Here is a 22,543-nt window from a genome sequence, read left to right as displayed (position 1 = left end):
CCCCGTGATGCAAAAGCGGTCCCGCTCACTTTGTAGGAAAATATTTTCGAACATGGAAACAGCTTTGTCAGCCACCTGTGAACCGCGTGACAAAAAAGTCATCTTCATCACTTGCTCACGTCTCTTTTCTTCCCCCCCCCCCCTTTCTCTTTCACTTCAGTTTTCAACCTCTGCTGACAGAAACTGCGGTATCAGCCCACTGTGTTCTTCCTGTGGGAGCCAGAGCAGAAAAGAAATCAGGAGGATACAACCTGTGAATTAAAAATAACTCAGGAATTCTGTCCCTCCCTCCCTCCCTCCCTCCCTCCCTCCCTCCAAGGGTCATAAATATACCCCCGTATTATACTTTGATGAGAGCAAGTTGTTAGAATCCAGGCTTACTTGCCCTGCTTGTTCATTTATTTACTCCTGTCACTTCCCAGAGGAGGATAAGCGACGATAGAAGCTCACATGTAACACAAATGATGCGCCATTTAATATATGAACTTATAAAAAGTCAAACTAATATCCGAAAAGTCATGTTTTTTATTCATTACTGTGAGGATGTTTGAGTAACAGTGTTGAACAGTTTTTGGAGTGGATTAAAAAAGGCTTCTCTGACCACTAATTTGTTTACCAAATAGATAAAATGTCAAGAATGAGATTGGGAATTAGAGCTTTGTGGCCCCTGTGTGCATTTCAACATTTTTATATAAAGTCGAACTTTAAAGTCATAAAGTTCCTCATTAAGAGTAATTTGGAAAGTAAGCCCAGCTCGATGCAGCAGAAGCTGGTCAACAAACACGATCATGTATACAGACGTATAGCCCCTGTTAGTGAGTTATTTATAGATGAATATATTCAACAAAAGAGAGCTGAGCGCTCTTCTTCTTTCCCCCAGGCTCATAACTACAGCTTCCTGCTGGTTCACCACTGGAATCCACTCAAAACAACCCCAGTGATTCAAACACACCTTGACATATGCCGTCCTCCAGCTTACCCCTCAAATTACAGTCACTGGCCTGGAGGCCGGGTGTGACCGCTCTCCGGTCACGAACCCACTTAACGCTTGACAAATACCATTAAATATTCCACTAACACCTTGTCTGTCTTGATCAAATTAAAATGGCTCAATTTTCTTGGTCATCATGAATCAAGTATTAATGAGCCCGCGGGGAATATTGCGCACGGATAAATGTCAGCAGGGCAACGTACACAGGTTAATGAGTTTTGAACACTGCTGACACCGTTTGGCTCAAATAAAACACAACAAGACAAGAGTGATGACTAGTTCTCTATTTTCAATTATCCGGCCTGAGCAAAGGCTGCCGGTGAGCTCCTTCAGCCCGACCTGCGCTGGAGTATCTTGCATTTTTTTCAAATTAAGAGAGCAAATGAACTGTCGAGCCTTTGATGGAGGAGAGTGGACCAGAAGTTACAACCGTCCCCCTGAATAAACACTTCCAACTAAACAAAATAAAAATAAAATATGTGTTTACGATCTTTTCCCACATTTTTTTTTTTGGGGGGGGGGTATTTCAGTTAGAGCCTCGTGGGACTAACAAACCTTTTAAAGGCTTCGGCAGCTGCTTTATGGGAAAGGGTGTTGGCTCTTCCACAATTAGCTCGGCACACACACACACACACATCTGTGTTCATTATCAGCTGTACCACAACACTGAGGGACATTGTATTTCCAGGCAAACTCTCACACATCCTTGCCCCATTTCCTGATATGACCTCACTTACAATACAAACATACGCACATCAGCACTTTCCCCAGCGTGGGGGCAGACGCTTTTCTTATTTTAAACGCCACTTTATGGATATGGATATCTAACACATTGTTTGTTTTAAAAGGGGTTTCACGAGACGGGCGTCACATAACGAAGCGCCGCCCACTCTCTGCCACACCAACGCGTACACTTTTCACCTTTTACGGATCTCCTCTGTTCCTGTTCATTAGCGAGGTCTGCAGCGATGACATATGCAGAGTGATTCTGTTCTGCTGTTACACAGGGGAAAAACCAGCAGAACACACTTTCCTACCATCTCTTCTTTGGTGAGTTCACGTCCTCACTGAGTGATCCTCACAGTCTTTTTTCTCAAAGTTATGTCTTATTCCAGTTTTTTTTTTTTTTTAAGTTGCATGCAAAGCTTGTGTCGCACAACCATCAGCTGTTATATGACACAGATAGACCCCCACAAGTGCCCAATAATGATATTAAGTAACATTAAAGGGTAAATAAGGTGAGTTCATCAACCACAATTCTCATCGTGGTTTGTAAACAATGTGCGCGGCTGCTACTAGGGCTACGTATAACTTTCTATAATCATCTGAAACTCCTGTTCGAACTTTGAGGAGAACCTCTGAAGCCATTTCGAGTTCAAAATATACTATAGTCCAGGGGTGTCAAATGTACGGCCCGTGGGCCAGAACCGGCCCACCAGAGGGTCCGATCCGGCCCACGGGATGAATTTGTTATAATTTCACATAATGATTTGAATCTAATCATAACATTAAATAATATATTTTTCCACACTGTGATCTCTAAGTTGTAATGCACATGTTCGGCATAATATTGTTGAAATTGCACTTTCAGTTTGTTCATACTTTGTTTCATAAAAAAGATACTTCCTTAAATGTAAAACAAGGTTTTTTTTTAAGCTGTATTATGCTATTATTTTACTGGTCCCGCCCACTTGAGATCATATTGTGCTATATGTGGCTCCTGGAACTAAAATGAGAGTTTGACACCCCTGCTTTCGTCTACAGAGGTAATTGCCATGTGGGCCAGCAGAGGGTGCTGTGAGAGCAGGTTGGCCTTACATTCACTGAATCCATTGGAACAATAAGAGGGTGATGTCTTGTTGTGTGGAAATATTTCTGGTTCTACTACACTGTGGATGAGAGAGTAAAAGGAACCAAACTGTGGACTCTCTGTTAGCTTAGCCGTTAGCTCCGCCCCAAGTGAAGCAACAGTGTCACAATGAATCATGTTGCCGTGTTTATTCGTCTCTGTGGAAGCCAATGAATATACAGAAGTGATGCTTCATGTTTATTCTGAACGCTTAAAGACTTAATTATAATATTAGAATGTAAATATCTCGAGCCATAGTGACTGAATTCGTGGGCATATATTCACGGGACTCACTTTAGTTAGCGCCACAGTGGGTAGCTGCTCGTTCCTATTGCTGAATGACCTTTACAAACTCATATACAAGGACACTGCCTTTGGAAGTGAACAATGATTTGTGGGAGATTTCAGTAGCAGGGTCTATGCGAATGAGAACAATCACACAATTACACTGTGATTTGTTTAAAAGGGTAAAACAAGCCTCTGAGCAAAAGTAACATCGGCCTGCTGTCATCATTGTCTCTCCCTCTATAGCTGCGACATTTCTGAATGAGCGCGCGGTCACATGGTGCATGAATTTGACATTTGCACTAAATTCCATTACACGTCTCGCATTGGGAAGGCAATGAGTGGAATTCAGTGATTTAATAACCCTGGACTGTGGTGTGCAATCGTGGCTCATAACCAGCCGCCTCTGTGGTGGGGCTGCGGCCGTGTCTGAGACCCCGTGTAGACTTCTAAATAAGGCCAAAATCTCTCACCTTAATGACTGTCGACTTTCTTCCTCAGTCGGATGCACTTTTTAATTATCAGCTCCGAGGCTCTCTGAAGCGTCTATACTCAGAGGACAAGGCTTACCTTTGAACTTCACAGCGTTAGCTCAAAGTCAGGCTCCAAAAATGTGTTCGCGTTGCTGAATTCAGACAGTAACCCTGCGTGGTAAACTGTCATCTTTCCCCTGACACTAATTACCCGAACGGCGTCATACGAACCTTCATCGAAACACTGCATGTGCTCTCTTTTTGGTTCCTATAAATCCTGTGCTGTGTTTATTCTGTTGAAGGGCAGTGTGACCTTGAGGAGCTTCAATGCTAAACCGGCTATTAAAATCATGACTCACTCCAGCATCGGCGCTCTCCTTTTAGTATTCAGTGTGACACTGACACTGTCCTTAAAACATAATGATCGCCTGTCCCACTACATTGTACACTCCCCTCAGCGATGACGTAAAGCGCCTCGACATGAAGTCCCGCGTTAGTGTTTGACCTGCAGCAGAATGTGCACATTTTCACCCAAACACACACACACACAGGCAGCAACAATAGCTTTCCACTGAGCAGCTGTCTCTCCCTTTCTGCTGAAGCTCTCAATGGGGAAATCACGAGTGTGCAGCTCATTTTGATTCACCAGCATCTCGACGATGCATCCGTTTATATGAGTGATACTTCAACTGCTCTACCACGTGCTGTCGTCTTGTTTTAAGGCATTTGTAAACAAATATAAAGCCAGATTTGTCAATGGAATATGTGGGTTTGTGTCTGGTAGCAGGATTGTGTGAAAAGTAAGTGTTTGCAGAGGTACGACAGCAGATACAAATAGTTAGTAAGCCTTGAGATAGCGTATCAGGTGATGATGCTTGGTGCCTTGGTGTCAAGGGAGGGAACCTTGAACGGCACCTAGTTTGTGTCTTATTGTAAGTTATGGCTGTTTATGTTGAACAGCAGGTCTGGTTATTAAGAATATTTGAGCAACGGCTGGAGATTCACATTTTTCTCTCGCACGGGGAAGCTCAGCTTCAACCACAGTGGATGGCAGAACCAGTTTTTGATTGACAGCGTTGCAGAAACATACATGACCTGAAGCGAAGCCTTTTCTGCCTGTCTAGACAAATAGCTTGTCTTTGTGTGTTATTTGCTCTGCGGTATGGCCCATTTTCATATTAGTACTAGAGCTGAAACAGTTAATCAACAATTCTTTTGATAATCGATTAATCGGCTTGAAGCTTTTTTCATGATTAAAACAAGATTTCCGATCTTTCAAGCTTCTTAAATGTGAATATTTTCTTCATTTCTTTGCTCTGGATAACAAAGAAATCATTAAATGTCAATCATTTGGGTTTGTGGACATTTGAGAACATCGTCATTTCCAGGTTTGACGAACACAATCAACATTTTTTATGGACCAATGATTAATCGAGAAAATAATTGACAGATTAATCGATTGTGAAAATAATCGTTAGTTGCAGCGCTAATTAGTATATATAAATAAAACACTATTATAGCATTCTAGTTGGACATATTTATCGTGTTGCCTTCTTTTAGTTGCAGAATTCATGTAAGAATGTATGTATAAATAACTTTGCCTACTGTAAAATGACCCCCGTTGCAACCGGCACTGCTTTCTAGGAACTCCAAAGTCTATGCTCTCTGATAAAGATCCAGTAGCAATCATCACGTTTGCATCATTTCCACACTTGTCTTTCCGAGCGAAAGCTTCCAAACTGGGTCAGCAGCGTTCTGGAAACACAGCGCAGGTTCTGGGGGGAAGCTGAATCAAAGGGTAGAGCAACATGTGTTTGGCAGATAATCTACCATAGGTCATCTGATGTTTTATTTGCCAGGTAACTCCGCTGGATTACTGGATAACAGCCTCGTTAGATTATCTTTGAAATAAAAGACTTTTTTTTTTTTAAATGCCTGTCACTGCATTGGCCAAATGAGATAATATCCAGTCTCAAATCATCTTATTTTTAACGCGTATTATTAATTGTGTGTATGAAACAATTCACTGCTTTCATCCGGTAAGAGAGTGAAGAGTTTCTTGTCACTGATGAAAGCGAAGCCTGAACGCAACGTGCTGACACTGAGACTCCCTGACTCAATGCCACTACATTATTAATATGCTTATTTTTCTTCAACAACATCTGAGGGCGTTCCTTTTTGATATGCAAACCAGACTGAACGCGGCGAAATCATTCACCGCTGCCTCATTGTGCCGTTTCAAAAGTACCACAGGAACAAAAAGAAAAATAAGATAGTGACTCATCATGACAGCGCATCAGACGTATATTTGGGGCACGGTGACAGATGGATGTCTCACCAGTACGAGTATGGAAATGGAAGAAGGGAAAGTGTTAAAGGCAGTAAGAGAAAACCTCTTTAAAATGCACATATGAGCCCACATCAAACACACAACCAGAGGAAAGTTGCTGAGTGCGAGTCGTCCGCTCCTCTTCCTCGGTGTTCTTCCTGCAGCTACTGTTTTGCTCTGTTCTTGCTCCACGGTCTTCCTCTGCGCCATCTGAATATTTCATACTCGGCCCGATATTGTTTAAGAGACGCGTTCCCGTCTCTTTGATCGCGCCGACTGTCATTGATTTGTCGCCGGGGCAAAGTTAGAAGTTAGACATTGACTGTTGACTCGTCTCAGAAGGAAGAGACAACCGAGGCGGACTCGCCGAACGAGGACAAATCGATGAATTATGCATCGTCGGCTTGTTTTTTCTGCTGTTTAATCAATCATTAAAAGCCCAGTATTGTGCAGCCTCACTATGAGATGTTGTTCCCACCAGTGAAATGAATATCGCTCCAGTCAGTACATGCTTTTGTAATTGGTTGTGTCGCGTATGCCGTCTGCTGTAAAAGCAAAAAAACACCAATATATTGCTCTAACAGTCAAGTTCGATATCCTATTATCGTACATCCTGAGTCCACTCACTGGAAATGCGGCAGAAATTACAGGGGGGGGGGGGGGGGGGGACAGCTCAGAGTCAGGGAAGACGAGCTGCATTGTACAGAATCATAGAAGTTCTTGCTCTATTATTGAGCCGAAAAACCCGCTGACGCTCCGGCTTTGATGTTCTGTGGTCCTGCACAGCCGGAGGAAACCAGCTCTAAAAACAGGCCAGGGGAAAATCTGCAAGTGAGAGGAAACACTGCTGCTGCTGCTGCTGCTGCTGCTGCTGCTCTCAAGTCGAGAGACAGATGTGAACATCTGCACTTTAAACAGATTTCAGCTATTTAAACAACTTACTCCAACCCGCCCCCCCAGCAGATGACTGGTGTAAAACTGAATCGTGAGTGGCACCCATTTAAGTGCACAGTGTGGCGCTGCAAAGAAATAACACAGAGAGAGTAGAGCGATGAACGGGAGTGGGTATTTCGGAGCATTTACAGTGTCAGAAAGAAGATTGCAGATGGTTGAGCATGTTTTTCAGACTCATTTTTAAATGCTATTTTTCCCCGTTCTCCATGGACACGAAGCCTGGAAAAGGTCAGGAAATGTACGGCAATTTCGGAGATAAAGAAACAGAGAGAGAGAGAGAGAGAGAGAGAGAGAGAGGGGAGGTACGCATGTACAACTATGCTTCGGGTAATTTAATATAAGGATGTTTCGATGGAAAAGTATCTTTAAAGTATCTTTAAATTCATCCATGGCAAACAGAAAGCCGATTAAGAGCATACTTAAATAAAAGTAGGGTTCCAGTACTGTAGACGGACTGAGAAGTGGGAGAGTGTTCGTGAAGTTTTAACTGCTGTCCCATTTCTTTAAATGTGTGAACAGACATCCGTTTGAATTGGTGTAGTTGGGGGAACCAGCAGCGTGTTGTGAAGTATGACAGAAATGTGAGGTTTTCCACTTTAAATCGTACTCACATATTCACTCCGCCCCTTTAAGTCCATGTTCTTAAATCACATTTTTTGAGGCGGTGCCCAGAACACTTCTTACAGTCGCGACTTTAGTCGAGCTTTGACCGAGTTTGGCACCATCTGTGTCAAAACAGCATTTATTATCCTCCCGATACTCGCTGCATAAAACAACTTTCCAACACAGCAGTGTCCTTCTCGCCACTTGAAGATGGCAGAGGTGTCAACAAAGGGATCAAAGCCACCTGTGATGTGAAGAGAGACCGGTCTACAGTGTCAGTGCTGAGGCGCGAAAAGAAATCTGCCCTTCGGGGCGCGAAACAATCCAAAGTGATGCCACGACAACCTGCGACGACTTCTCACATTATCTGAATTTAAAGTATGATATGACTGAAACCAGGAACATGAGACACACGAGTCAAAACAGTACCTGGTTCCCATGAGTCAAACCCTGGACAAAAAAGCCCCAAGGAAATCCTTCACAATATAACCTGCTATTGTAACCACCCAGTCACTTCTTTTTTTTTTTTTTTGATGTGTAAGCTTCTAAAGAGCCGAGCATGAAACACACTCTTTGTGCAGAACAAAGTTGTGCAAAGAACAGTCGCACAATATCTGGTGGGTATTCCCCTCACACACACACACACAAGAGTCTCACTCAAGGACTGTTTAGCCGGACGCAAAGACACAGGGATTCTCTACATTTCGCGTTTTAATGTAGTCTCACTCACACACATGCGCTCGAACTCTGCCCTCTTGAGACAGAATATGCCCTTTGTTCGTGTTCTTTGATAGAGCTTTTTTTCCGTGGGACTCTGGGAGTGGACATGAATAAATGGACTGTCTCATAGCGGCGATGAGGGAAAGAAGCCAAACACCGCAAGCACGAGATCTTACATCCAAACTATCAAAGGCTCTTTTGAAAAAGGCTGCAGCTGCTGCAACTATGACACACACTTGAAGTGGTGGTTCGCTACGCACACATGCATGCGTGTCCAGGGCGGCCCCGCGTGTATTTACAGAGTCATGTTGTGAATGCATGCCGCCCAGTAACACACACACACACACACACACACACCCACACACACACACACACACACACAGACACAAATCGTTTCAATCACAGATACGACATCGACGTAAATCACGATCACACGTAATCCCGCTCCTCTTTCGGCACAACACAGAGGACAGGTAACGTGACACGGACTGCAACCAGAACAAAGAGAGGACCGTATGAGGAGAGCCCACGAAAGCACAGGGACGTGATCAAAACAAACCCCACGTTAAGATATTCTGAGAGGATTTTGCTGGCAACACACCATGTGGCAAAGGAATAGAGGTACCAGCTGCATATGACATAACCTGTAATGTTGGTGATACTGCACTGTATCAACAAAAAAAAAGACATTCATGCAAATCCAACAAAAAAAAGTATCTTCCTTCCATCCAGGTCACAGCAAACCTTATGGTTACCAACACAGACCCAAGGCAAGTTACTTGTACTGTTTTATAATGTTCAATTTTGAAATTGAACACCCAAAACTACAGTGTTTCTACTAAATACAACTTTTTGTTTTTCATTCTAATTGTTAATATACTATTTTGACATGTAGTGAATTGTAAATAACTGTTATTCTGGGAAAATGGGCAAAGGCACTTGCTCACAGGACATTTTCTGGCTCTTTTTTATGGTTAAAACAAGCAAAAAAGTCCAGACGGACATCGGTTTCGAAGCTTTTTTCATGATTAAGACAGGATTTCCGATTGTTTAAGCTTCTTAAGTGTGAATATCTTCTTCATTTCTTTGCTCTGGATAACAAAGAAATCATTAAAAGTGAATCATTTTGGTTTGTGGAACAAAACAAGACATTTGAGAACATCATCATTTCCACGTTTGACGAACACCGATCCACATTTTCAACGATTAATCGAGAAAATAATCGACAGAGTGGCAGCTCTGGTGTTAAAGGGTTAAAGAGCAGTGCGTCGCATGTCTACAAATGTGTACATCATGTGGACCATCTGCTCACTCGGAGGTTAAAAGTGTGCCCAGGCTTCAAACGGGAAGAGATAATATAAAACACGTTCTCATACATTTCCACAGCGGACCTGCCTCTTCCACGGCAGCGGCTGAGCGTGGGCTATAAATGCAAACATGCCTGTGTGGCGAAAACAAACACATGTTGAATGTTGAAGCCATCGCTCTCCATTACGACCGATCCGTGGGGCATTTGAGTCGCACAGAGGGACGGTGCGACTCTTCAGCGACTTGTTCACGTCGGAGGCATTTTAGGAGGAAAAGAATGCCTCCCGGGTGCCATGAAACTATAATTAAGCTATGCTAATCAAGGATCCTGCACTAAATCACACTAACTGGCTACACTTTGCGGGGAGACAGCACTAAAATTAGAACGTGACAAAATTTGACAATACACACGGAAACATCGATTGAATAATTAATTTTGAAAAGCACAGTTTGGACGACAATAAATATAGAACACAGAGTCGTGTCTTTTATTATGGTGTGATGTGGCCGTGAATAGCTCCGTCCTTTAACTCAGAATGATTGAATCTGCGGGCGTTTAATCGTGGCTCTCTAGTGTCTGGATCTGGGAGAGATTTGCTCATGATCACAAGTATTGATCGGGCCTTCCCGGACCGTGAGCGGTGCGGTGTGAATCCTAAAAGCTCAGTCAGAACGAGTTCTTTTGAGTTGTAAAGTTTTGAAGGGCGTTTTATCACAGGGAGAAACACTCCTTAACACTCTCTGAGGAGGGTGAGCAGGATGTTGAGCTATTGTTAGAGCTTTTTTTTTAAATCCACAGCTTATCAATCACTTCTTTAAAAAAAATTAAAAATCTCTTACATTATAGGTGCTATTTTTATTCTTTGTTAGAAGTGGAGAAACTGCTAATTCATAGTTTTTCTCCAAGGCATAAACTTGGCTTGCAACTTTACCCCGAGACACCTTAAAGAGTGCCCCGCTGCATCAAGTCGTCTTCATGGCCTTCAGTCATTAACCAACAGTTCTCTCTATCCCTTTACCCCAAGAGTGAAGCTCCTTATTACGGGGGTCATCACGCACTGAGACCAAAATCAATTAAAATTGTCACCTGTGGGTGGAGAGTCAATGAGCTGTCCTTGTGCGTCATCAGTCCACACAAACACTGCCACCAGACAACTCCCTCGACTATTAAGTGTTCTCATTAGTGCGGGTAAACACTGGAGTTGATAACGGCGTGCTTGTTCAAAGCTCACAGATCTTCTCCTGTGATTGATCCGTTAGCTTTGTTTTGGGGAAAGGTCACCGAGGATGCTCTCTATACAAAGTAGCAACAGGTCAGTCGGAAATTCTTCGCAACCATGAACGATATAGACGACCTTATGTTGGCCGCAGCCTCCGGGTGTGTCTGACAGAGTGCGACCGAGGAGGTGGTAGCTAGGGGTGGGGCATCTTAGATGCAATCGGACGTGGACGATTCCAAATCGATTCACAAATGTCCAAATTCATAGAGTAGATAACAAAGAAGCATGGAGCTTTGATAAGTGTTGTAGTCAAGACCACCTAAACCGAGACCAAGACAAGACCAAGACTTTGAGGGGTCGAGACCGAGACAAGACCAAGACCGAGGCAGTAAAAGTTGGACGTGGTCCCGGCCGTCTCCGTAATACACGTTGCGCTGTGTTTTCTTTTGGAGGTATTTATGCACAAAAAGTCTTTGTGGTTGAGGTAACCAAATTTTATTATAGATGAGTTGGCTGACATCTTCTCACGGCCTCTTCTCCTGTCACTCACATGCACTTTTGTGGGGGGGGGCATGTGAAAAGGGGACGGGAGGCGTGACAGACGTTAACGGTGACACAAATTTCGAATGATAAATGAGTCGAGTTATTGGTTGTACCCGAAGCAATGCGTTTTTATGCAAAATCACAGTAATGATATTCACAAGTTCATCCAAAAATTTGACACTTTTAAGGTACTAGATACTAGGAATGAATTAAAACTCTTGTTTCTCATTACAAATGCACTGCTGTTAAAATGGCGGCGTGTAAGTGACACACAGTGAGACAAAGACTTTCAGAAGATTGATTTGGAAGTGCATCAAGACGCATCAATTGTGCTACAGAATCGATGGATGGTCTGAAGTGGAAAGTGGAAGAACTGTTTGGTCACTTAATCGAACAAAGGCTCGTGTTTGGACAGGGCTACGCTTCTTTTCATTAGACGCAGATGTATGATGAGATGTTCTTATAAGACACAGCTTCTCTTCGGAGGAGAAAATCAGGTTGTTGTTGTTGTTGTTGTTGTTGGTCTAAAAGCATAATCAATTCTCCATGCCATATTAACGAGCCAGCAATACGTCAAACTAAACTCACACGCTAATGAGTGCTCAGGTGGGCAAAACTGCATTTGCTATTTAAACAGAAAAAAAAAAAAAATATATATCTGCTTCAGTCTGAAAAGAAAACTGAATTTGCTACGGGAGAAAAAGAACTCAAGCGTGGATCAGAGTGGAGCACTGACGGACACTGCCCGTCAATTCAAAGCATCTTAACCGACGGAGTTGCTTCTTGCATTTCACAGTCAGTGACTTGTCAGATGCAGCACGACTGCTAGCTGCTGTACACACACACACACACACACACACACACACAACATTTTCCAGGTCACTCATTAACTATGGTGTACACATATGGGCCACATTAAAAAAAAAAAATGACAAAAAAAAAGAAAACACCAAGGGTTTGAATGGAGTGTTAATCTGTGAAAACTGAAAGAAAGAAACTGGTGGAAAGTGCTGCACACTCTGCATATGCATTAGTCTTATGATGTTTGGGCCCGTGGGCCTTTCTTCCAGATCACAGTCTCCACACAAGTGTATGTGTGTCTGTTATGACTGCAGACAACATGATCTTAAAGAAGGCCTAAGGGCCAAGGTGTGAGAGGTTTTCTTTTCCTGTTTTCCCCTTACAGATGTGGGATTCTCACTTCCCTTTGTTTTGGCAGATCATTTTGATAAAAAAAAAAACAACTCAATATTTGCAACCACAGAAAAGGCTTTGGCCAGGATACTTTTCACAATTTACTTTCCCCAGTTTTGTCTGATCGTTGTCTGCGACTGATTTCAACTTCTGGGGCTTAAACGATGACTGATGTTTCTCCCCAAAAACAAAAATCCCACTTGGTTAAACAGGTTTGTCATAGTGTTTCGATAATTATGAATTTGTATTAGTTTGTAGTGTTGGCGCTTGCAACACTCCACACTGCATGTTTTAGATGCAGCTCCAACACACCCCCAGGACCAGGACTGAGAAGCCTATATAAGTTCTCTAAGTTCTATAACTATAAGTTATATATTATCTCATTATACTGACGACACCAATGCCGAAACTGAGTACTGGACTGACTGAATTATCTTTGGAAAACAAATAAGATCCTGCCTAAATAACATTGCCGAGCCTGTCAAACACGATACTCCATTGCCCGTCTATCTCATCAGCTTCAATAAGCCACATGTTTCCCCCGTGCTGTGAAAAATAAAAGCCTGCACTTCCTGTACACGCATTCTCACAGCCATGAGAACAAACAGGATTGGATCTCATAAGCAAAAAGGTTTCCATTATCGTGCGTCTGCTCAGTTTTTACTGTCTAAGGAAAAACTTTAGGTTAAGTTAACTTGCAGAATGTTAAAGTTTTATTGCACAACCTGTGACTGTAATACACTGCAGGTGGTTGTGGATGTTGGTTCTTGCAATAAAATTTCAATTTTCTAAATGTGTTTTCTAAACATCATCGAGGGCAGGGGTCTCAAACTCGCGGCCCGACAGTCGATGTCCTGCAGCCCTATACACTTATTTTGAAATGATAAAAATTCAACATTAAATTATAAATAAGCTTGTTTTAGTGTTTTAATGACAATTTTCTACATGCATATGTTGATTTAATTTTCTGGTTTTATAAGTCTGTTTTTGTTATTTACAGATTCATTTTGCATCCTAAATGTTTTTTTTTTATTGTGAGCTTATACATCAAAACAAACGCTTTTATTTTGAAATAGTGTGCAATGTCATCCAAATATTTGTAATTGCAACATCATGATTGATTATCAAGACATCACTTTCATTTCTAATCACTAAACCGTTCATTCATTCATTGTTGGCCTTTTTTTACTTGACCCGGCCCCTCCTGACCAGACTAGAAGTTCACTGGCCCCCAGGTCATTTTGAGTTTGAGGCCCCTGGAAAAGAGAAATCTATGAACTCACTGTTCACTTGTTAAATCAGCTCCTTCAGCACATTAAACAATTAGGCCAGGCGCCATTTTGTTAACTACATTGATGCTAAGAATCACTGCAGCTACATCAAGGCGGCATTGAGAAGATGGCACGGATTGAAACTGACGGAAAACATATGGGGGAGAGGAGAGGAGGAGGAGAGGAGGAGGAGAGACGGCGAGAGAAGAAAGGGAATACAGAGAAGTGACAACTGATGAGGACGAAAGGGAGATTTATATGTGAGAGGATAAGACAGGAGATAGGAGAGGCATAAATACCAATAACAAACATGGAGAAAAAATATAAAAATGCATGTTTATGAGCCTGAAGACAAGGAACATAAAACAATGCTTAAAGCATGCTATGATTATTAAGATATCAAGAAACTTACACTTAAAAAGCTTAAACCCAACCCCAACAGTTCTCATTTTGACCCCCTATTTTACCCAATCGTTCAAATCTACCCTTACAATAAACATTTATTACAGTCACGCAAGCAGGAAGTGTGCGAACACATCAGCTCAGCAGATTCACAGAAGAAATGCACATTTGGAAAAGTTTCTCAGAGAGAGCGATGGGGGGGGGGGATGTCTTTGAAACTGTTTTTGTGAAGTGTTTGCTTTAAAAAAAAATGAAAAGATAAATAAGAAAAACCACCACCTGAAGCGCCACGCAGCCTAACACTTTGCCCTTCTCCTGCACCTCAAAGAGAATCTTCCCCTACGCATGAACACACAATGCAGAACAGGCTTGTGTGAAGGGGAGAAGTGGGATTGGGCCATGGACTGTGGGCATATATCCCGGGGATTATATATCCATAGTGCCATCTAGTGTTTTCTGGGATAATGCACACAAACACACATTAAATCCCAGCTGTGATGATGCCACATAAACAGCCCCTGAAATAAAGCCTGCAGAAAGGCCGGCATAATCAGGTCTTTTTAATTGTTGCTATTCGCTTTCAAAAATGTCCACAGGCTGTGATTTATACACAGAGAGCTGTAAAACCATCTTTATAATCCGAGTAAAATATTGAGTAAGGGCTGAAAAATGTTGTCAGAATCACAATACAGGCAAAATGAGTCTGAAATGACCATTTTAGATTAAATATTGTCCTGTAAAAATGTGTTATTTGAATGTAAATAAGAAGAATTATGTAATAATCTGATATCACAAATCATATCTCAATTGCAGTCAAAATAATGAGATACGTATGTAAAATGCATCCCTAATATAGAGCCAGTGTATAAAGAGCTGAAACAATTCATTGTTTATTAATGGATTATTAATCGATTACTAAATGAAACGACAACTATTTTGATAATCGATTAATCGGTTCGAAGCTTTTTTTCATAATGAAAACCAAGATGTCCGATTGTTTAAGCTTCTTAAATGTGAGTGTTTTCTTGATTTCTTTGCTCTGGATAACAAAGAAATCATTAAAAGTGAATCACTTTGGTTTGTGGACAAAACAAGACATTTGAGAACATCATCATTTTCTAGGTTTGACGAACACCGATCAACATTTTTTAAGGTTTTCTGATTAAAAACTTGATTAATCAAGAAAATAATCGACAGATTAATCGATTATGAAATTATTATTAAATTATTAAATTATTAATTATTAAATAATTAATAGTTTCAGAAAATGGTGTATATATATAAATGTATATATGTATATAAAGTACATGCTATATATGGAATAGACATTGTACAGTATATTACATAAATATTCAATGCATTTTTTGAGTTATAAATACATTGGTGGTTGTTAATTACATTTAATGGATGGTAATACTTTTAAAGTATTATTGTTTTCATGCTTCAGTGTCTGTCGTGGAAATCCTGGATCCATGCATCATCGCAACAAACCCAGTTGGAAACAAAGCTATTACTAAGCGGTGGCAGGATGGATGATGGCATTTAACAGCAAGCGCAGGAAAACAAACGGGCTTTTAATGCGACGCCGGATTTTGCATTGTGTCATTGTTGTTGCCTTGGGACAAACGAGTAGAAGTTAACTCTTTTTTTATTTCTTTTTTTTTTTAAAGGTGAACCCCCCTGCTTTCGTAAAATGATGCAGACATTACGGATGATTAACAATTTCACACGCGACGAGACTGACGTGGAGGTTCCTCCAGCTACACTATAGGCGCCGTGAAAAATTCACTTGCAATTCCACTTGGACACGGCACTGTCAAACAGTCCTAAACATTTATTTGCTCGGCAGCGTGAAAGGGATGTTCCTGTCAACCTACATTTTTTGTGCCATGCATCAAAATCGAACGTTTCATATGGAGGCTGCGCTCACACACACACACACAGAGGCTTAGAAAGACGGCTTAACACAAACGTGTCACCGCGCTCAGATTAAACAGGCCTTGTTTTAACTCCACTGCAGTGTCGAATAGCGGCTCTATAGGAACTGTTAATGCCGCTGTTGCTGGTGAAACTCAATACACCCCAGCTGAAGAGCGATGCCCCGCAAAATCCATTATCAAGACTATCAGGAGACGCTCTTCCTAATGACCGGAGCTTTCCATTGCAGTATATGTGTGTTTGTGTGTCTGTGTGTGTGTGTGTTTACAGTGTAATTGCTGCTGAGGACATCAGGGGCACCCACGGATTACTAAACTGTCCCTCTGTGCTGTCCTCCAGGCTGGATCACGCTCCACTGTATACACTCCACTCTTCTTTATTAGTCCCATCAGGATTTAAATGACTACTAACGGTTGGACTATTATCATAAGTGATTATTGCATATACTAATATATATATGGCCTGCGTTAAGACAGAAGTTATGTGCGTCTAACTTTTAATTTAGATCGTCACCGTGTTTGACCTTGGATAGGCTCGTAAAGGTTATGGGAACATGTAATGAAAAGTACAGGTCGGTCAGCCGTTACTGCAGCTGATGGCCTGTACTGTATATGATGTTGAGATCATTTTTATAAAAACAAATGATAGAAAATGTATGGAACAGCACTTTACTATACTGTAGAATGAAGTGAGTAAGACGCCATTCGTGGTTAAGATGGAATGAGATATTCAAATAGCACTTCATTTGTCAGTTACATTCTGTGTCAATAACAAGGACTTATTAACGGTTGTCATGATGTTTTAGGAAACTCATTCATCCCTTATACCTCTTCAATCATGAGCTGGGCAATAACATTGGACACAGAGATGTTTTTAGTGGGTCTCAGTGCCAGAGTCCACATTGATTCTCGGTTTTTTTGTTGTTTTTTTTTTTGCTGTGAGCTCCCGGCCATTTCATACACTCCTCCTTTCCCCTCCTGTCATTTTCCTCCCGAATCTTGAAAGAGATTTCTAAAACATCATCAATTATTAGCAGCACTGCGCTCGTCAAGCCAAGTTTAGTGTGCGAACGAGAGAATAGGCAGGTACCGTGAGCGGTGAACATGAAACCACTACCCTAATTGAGGAATAAGAGCAACTCAGCACAAACGCAACGTTTCAAACTGTCACCGCAAGAAAATGCAGCACAACAAAAAAAAAAAAATGTGATTGGTGAGTAAAATGGGTGAAAATATTGCAACTAAATTTTATTTGCCCTCCTTTGTGGCGGATTCACCTTAATAAGGACGCACACGTCACAATACTGTAAGTCCAACTGTGACAAAGAATAGCACCACACAAATACACATTTGCTAAATTCTGGTGTATGTCTATGTGACTCATCCTCAAGGCTACTCATGCTTATTTTCAGCAGCATATCCTGGTTATTACCCGACTGAGATCATATTCCCTTTGATTCCGACACGGTCGCTGATCCAAAATCCTCCTTAGTCACTGATTAACTTACACTTAACATCGAAATCCAAGAACACCTCCTTTGCCCGGAGAAAATTGGGTTAACACTTACTCATTAATTGTTAACACACACAGTGTTTCATCCCAGTGTTTCAGCGAAAAAGGTGATGACAACAGCATCTCCCTGAGAAGTTAAGACATTTTCAACTACAGGAGCCCAGAGTAGCCGCACAACAAACAAAAATGGCAACACAAGCATCACGTGTTTGTAGTCTAACCTGCTACAGCGAGCGGCCGGCTGTAGCTTCATACTTGACTGTACAGAGATCAGTCGTCTCGTTTAACACACAGCAAGACAGCAATTCTGTTAATCACCTCCAAGCCAAAGGATAATTATAGCTCCGACCAGTGTGTCATTCTCCTTTTCATACTCTGGACACTGGGAATTCAAAGTTTCACAAATTACAATGTGGTGCCAAAAAAAAAAAAAAAAAAATCTGACATGGCATGTTAATTCCCCGTGTAATGTTCGGTGTGAAGTTAATTTAATCTGCCTGCCTCTGAAACGTGTGCATTATTCTCTCACTGGTCTTTGGAACAGAGAGCGGCACAAAGTTCACTCACGTTGAACACACACACACACACACACAGAGCGGGAATAATGTTACAAAGTGAAGCATCATCATAGTGTGAGAGATGATCAGTGAGACATCGCTGACCCACAGTTTGCATGCAGAGCAGCAAGGATCTTATTACTATGTGTAGAGCGGAGACTTGATACACTATGCCAGGCTACATTTGGAGACAGGGAAGATCCCCCTGGGAAAGACAAGAGAAACTTCTGCTCAATGCACTGTCCACTTCTCTTTCAACAGCTGTCCATCCGGACGCGGTCCCTGTCCAGAGGACTTGACGTCCAGATATAGATACCGCTCGTGATAGTGCAGCTGTTTGAATTCTGTGCGGAACACTTTTTTACTGCAGCTTTATTGATGATGTTCCTGATTGAATATGACACCTATTAAGAAATGTTACTTTATTCCAGGGAATAAAGCTTTAAATTAGAGCTTTTAATCCCTCGCTAAGAAAGAAAACACGGGTAATAAGTCTGCTTCTGATACGAATCTGACGTTTAATTTATCAAGCAAGTCGTTTATTTAGGAAAAAAGCAATTGATGGACTAGTTCCACGGATTCTAATTTTAGCATGTGATGCTCCTGCATCATCAGTTGAATAAAACAAACGAGTTTTGACTGCTGGTTTGGACATCGTGTGCCCTTAAGTGATAGTGACGGGTGACTTGTTGCTTTGAGTGACATTGAATTGGCAATTAAAGCTGAACAATTAAGTGGAAAAGTAATCCCAGGGTTGACTAAATCTGTCAGCTAGGCAAAATTAAAATGGATAGTTGCAGTTCTAACCCTTGAAATTTCAAGAACATATGAGGACAGTGCCCTAAAACGCTCACGCTGTACAATGTGTGTGTCAGAAACGTTGTCATCACACAGACACGACACTGTTCCCGCGATAACATGTCAACATAAAGCCCCTACTTCAATATCCCGGGGCCATTCAAACACAATCCTCGTGATCATAGTTGTATATCAGCACATATGAGAGACACAGCACTGTATGGCATCTTTCCTGATAACCAAACACAGCGAGAATGATTATCTTGGATCACATCCTCTATACAGCTGCAGAATGCTGCGGGGTGGGAGTGATGGGCTGAGGGCAGTGGGCTGCTGGCCTTTTCCCAGTATGCTTACCATGCCGAGTTATGAGAGTTTGCTTGTGTTTGGATTTTCTGAGGATAGGTTTCTTCTCCCACTGGTTTGGGAATGAAACCATGGCATCTGAGCGAAGTCGTGATGTAACAGTAAGAGTATTTATTCTCTGTGTGGAAAAACCCAACCGTGTTGGAGGAGTTAGGGAGAGGAGAGGAGGCAGAATGTTGGCGCTCGTCCAGCCTCCGGGAACAAGAGGGCACATTCATGATTGGCTTATTTGACTAGAGACGAACTGACTCGTCTGAAAATGGACAGTGAGTCCAGCAGATCCTCGGGAGTCATAGTCGCGCTGTGTCTTTGACTCATGACATTCAATCTCGGTGGTAAAGCGGGTCGTCCTTCAACTAGAAGGTTGTGGGTTCAATTTCCGGCTCTGCTAGTCTACATGCCAATGTGTTCTTGGGCAAGACAGTTAACCCTACGTGTGAATGGCAAACACTGGAGAACAAAAGCAGCTTTGAGTGGCCATCAAGACTGAAAAAGCACTATTTACCACGTACAGTAGCATCTATTCATAAAGATTGCTGTTAATGTAAATCAGGTGATCCAGGAGAGAGCTACACTTTATCCACTTCCTCTAAGCTCTGTTTACAACCATGGGAACAAATGACAGGTGACCTCGACCAATCGCAGAATGGTTCAGGTGGAATTGGCACCACTGTTGGCTGTTATGCAAAGCTAACAGCTATCCTATCCTCTTTCGATGGAGTGATGAGTAAACCAGCATCAGCAATGACTGCCTACACCAGGGGTGTCAAACTCAAATGACCTGGGGGCCAATGAGCGTCTATTCTGGTCTAGAGAAGAAAAAGCCGTAAAAAAAAACAAAAACCTAACTGTACAGTAGCATGAGCTTAAAATTAAAACACAACATTGCATCATGATATCACATGTATACTTTGTAATACTATTTATGATGCTAAATGAATCAAAAACGGAGACATTTATTTAAAATGGCGTAAATAATAATGTGGACAACTGTAATTAAAACACCAAACTAGGTCATGTCAGTCATGATAGGGCCCTCGTGTCCCCATGCAAGTGGGGGAAGTGCAGCAGTTCCCTGACCTCACTTTTCAGTCCACAAAACCCTTTGACAACTTTTCGACTTTAATGTGTCTAGCTCATTTACGTAGGGTGAAAATCACCAAAATGGACGTCAAAATTAAAAAAGGCCAACTTCCTGTTGAGTTGAGGACGTGGTTAGTGACAACTTTTCTGTTTGTCTTGGTCTATAACATCTTCCCACCAAGTTTGGCGAAAAAGGTGCCAAATACAGGCACCTGTTTCGTGGCAAATTCATGCCAGGGGCCGTTTTGGCTCAGTCCCTAACAAGCTTATTAATATATGCAATTGAATGTTGTATGTAATACATTTAATAATATGATAATTATGACCAAATGTCTTATTATTACTGTTATAAAAACATTGCAAAGAAATATATATCATATTATATTACATTCTATCACCATGTTATTTAAGTGGGGGTGAGTTGTGTGTGAAACATTTGTGTGTGTGTGTGTGAAACATTTGTGTGTGTGTGTGTGTGTGTGTGTCCATGCTCCTGAGATGACAGGAGCTCCCCCACAGAGAGGTACTTTCGGAAAATGTGAGTATTTGAAAACCTACAAAAATGAAACTCAACAACGAGCTATTTCACTCGCCTACTGCAACTTCAATGCCAAGGTCAGGAATTCCTCAAATACTAGTGATAATCTCAATGGTCTGACCTTTGAGTCCTGTTGAGGTCTATGTCTTGATGAGCTGATCCTGAGAGCTTAACATCAAAGCCGGGCAATCACGCTCATTCCATTTTACAGAGGGAACACTTGCCTGCCCACTGCTCTATTTTTGTCCACAACTCAAGACTGACACCTGTCTTTGGTCCTGCAAATTATTCACGTGAGAAAACACAGCACCTCACTGATTTATGACGATGTTTGCCGCTAGTGTCTCATGAGAAGGGAAATTAAAAAACATGGAATGACCTTTTAGACTTTTCCACGTACATTAATGCAACTGTACTTATGCAAGTCTAATCATTGGATTATGTAAAAAAACACACAGACTATACAGTGAAGCAGACTGTAATTATACAACATATAAGAGCCTGGCTTATTGCTGTACTTACAGCTCAATATTCTATGAAACCATAAAACCCAGCGCATTATTCACGCCGTTCAATGAGAGCGATCGCTGGAGTTTGCTGCTCTACACCAGCTGAACCTGTTGACAGTGAGGTTAAGCAATTAGCAGAGGTCGCTGGGGGGGAAAATATTACGTATGTGGCCGAGTTCTGACGAATAACGCCTTCATAAATGTAATAATTAACATTCATGTCACACAGTGCACAGAGAACAGATGATTAGACACCGTAAACGAAAGATTTACATTATGTTTTTTTGTGTGTATGTGTGTGTTGAATGAGTCAAAATAGGCAAAAAAAAAAGGGGTTGGGAGGGAAGGGGAGATGGAGAGAGAGATTGTGGGGGAAGCAAATGCTCAGGCGTGCATGTACATGGAAATCCTTACATTGCTGTTTGGCGTCGGAGGTCTATGAGGGGGTGAAAGGTTAGGAGTAATTTATCACAGTGAATTAAGCAAAGAAGATGTCACTGTTGCGCTGCCTCCTCCTCCTCCTCCTCCTCCTCCTCCACCCCGCTGTGATTAAACACAGAACAAGCCGCAACAGAGGACAACCAGAGGTCGCCGTCTCCTTCCATTCAGCTTCCGCACAAGATGACTGCAGCCTTTTAAAACCCTCTAATGAAAGCCGCTAATGCAGTGTGAGATTATTGGGTGCTCGTATCCCGTCGCTGCACAGCAAAGAAAGGAGACTGCGCTGATCAAGGAGGACGGGTTTTTAAATAAACAACCACGCGCTGCAGATTTGCGGCGCCGGCGATAATTCCAACGTGCGTCGAAAACAGGTTTGAGAAAACGCAAGGGTGTAAAAATTGGATAAAGCTTCATCTATGTATCTATGTTTGTCCCAGAACTGCACACACGGAGGAAAAACATCTGGTGTAAAATAACGTCTAATCTCTCCGTAGAAGATCAGTCTGTAAAGCTATGAAAAGAAAATAAGCTCATTAAAACCCCAGTGTTTGAGGGATAAACTCCATGAATGTACAATAAATAAAAGCTATTCATTTGTTAATGTACAGCAGAAGGCCACAGAACATTTCTCTCCACGGGAAAACCCAATTTAGACAGAC

General features: G+C 41.9%; 1 protein-coding gene across 2 annotated transcripts in view; it reads right to left on the bottom strand.

Moving 5' to 3' along the window:
- The window catches only part of mid2 (midline 2), a 130,809-nt gene that overhangs the window by 101,732 nt on the left and 6,534 nt on the right, over positions 1-22,543 (bottom strand). Inside the window, exon 1 of one of the 2 annotated variants that reach the window (XM_058649840.1) lies at positions 7,493-7,606. The exons of the other annotated variant lie outside the window; for it this stretch is intronic. The gene's annotated coding sequence lies outside the window, so the exon portion shown is untranslated. Of the gene's footprint in view, positions 1-7,492; positions 7,607-22,543 lie in introns of those variants that run through there. 2 annotated transcript variants of the gene reach the window in all.

This window comes from Solea solea, chromosome 14 (genome assembly GCF_958295425.1).
Source record: "Solea solea chromosome 14, fSolSol10.1, whole genome shotgun sequence".
NCBI classification, from domain to species: Eukaryota; Metazoa; Chordata; class Actinopteri; order Pleuronectiformes; family Soleidae; genus Solea; species Solea solea.
The sequence above is the reverse complement of the archived record's forward strand: the minus strand, read 5'-3'. Positions and strand labels throughout refer to the sequence as shown.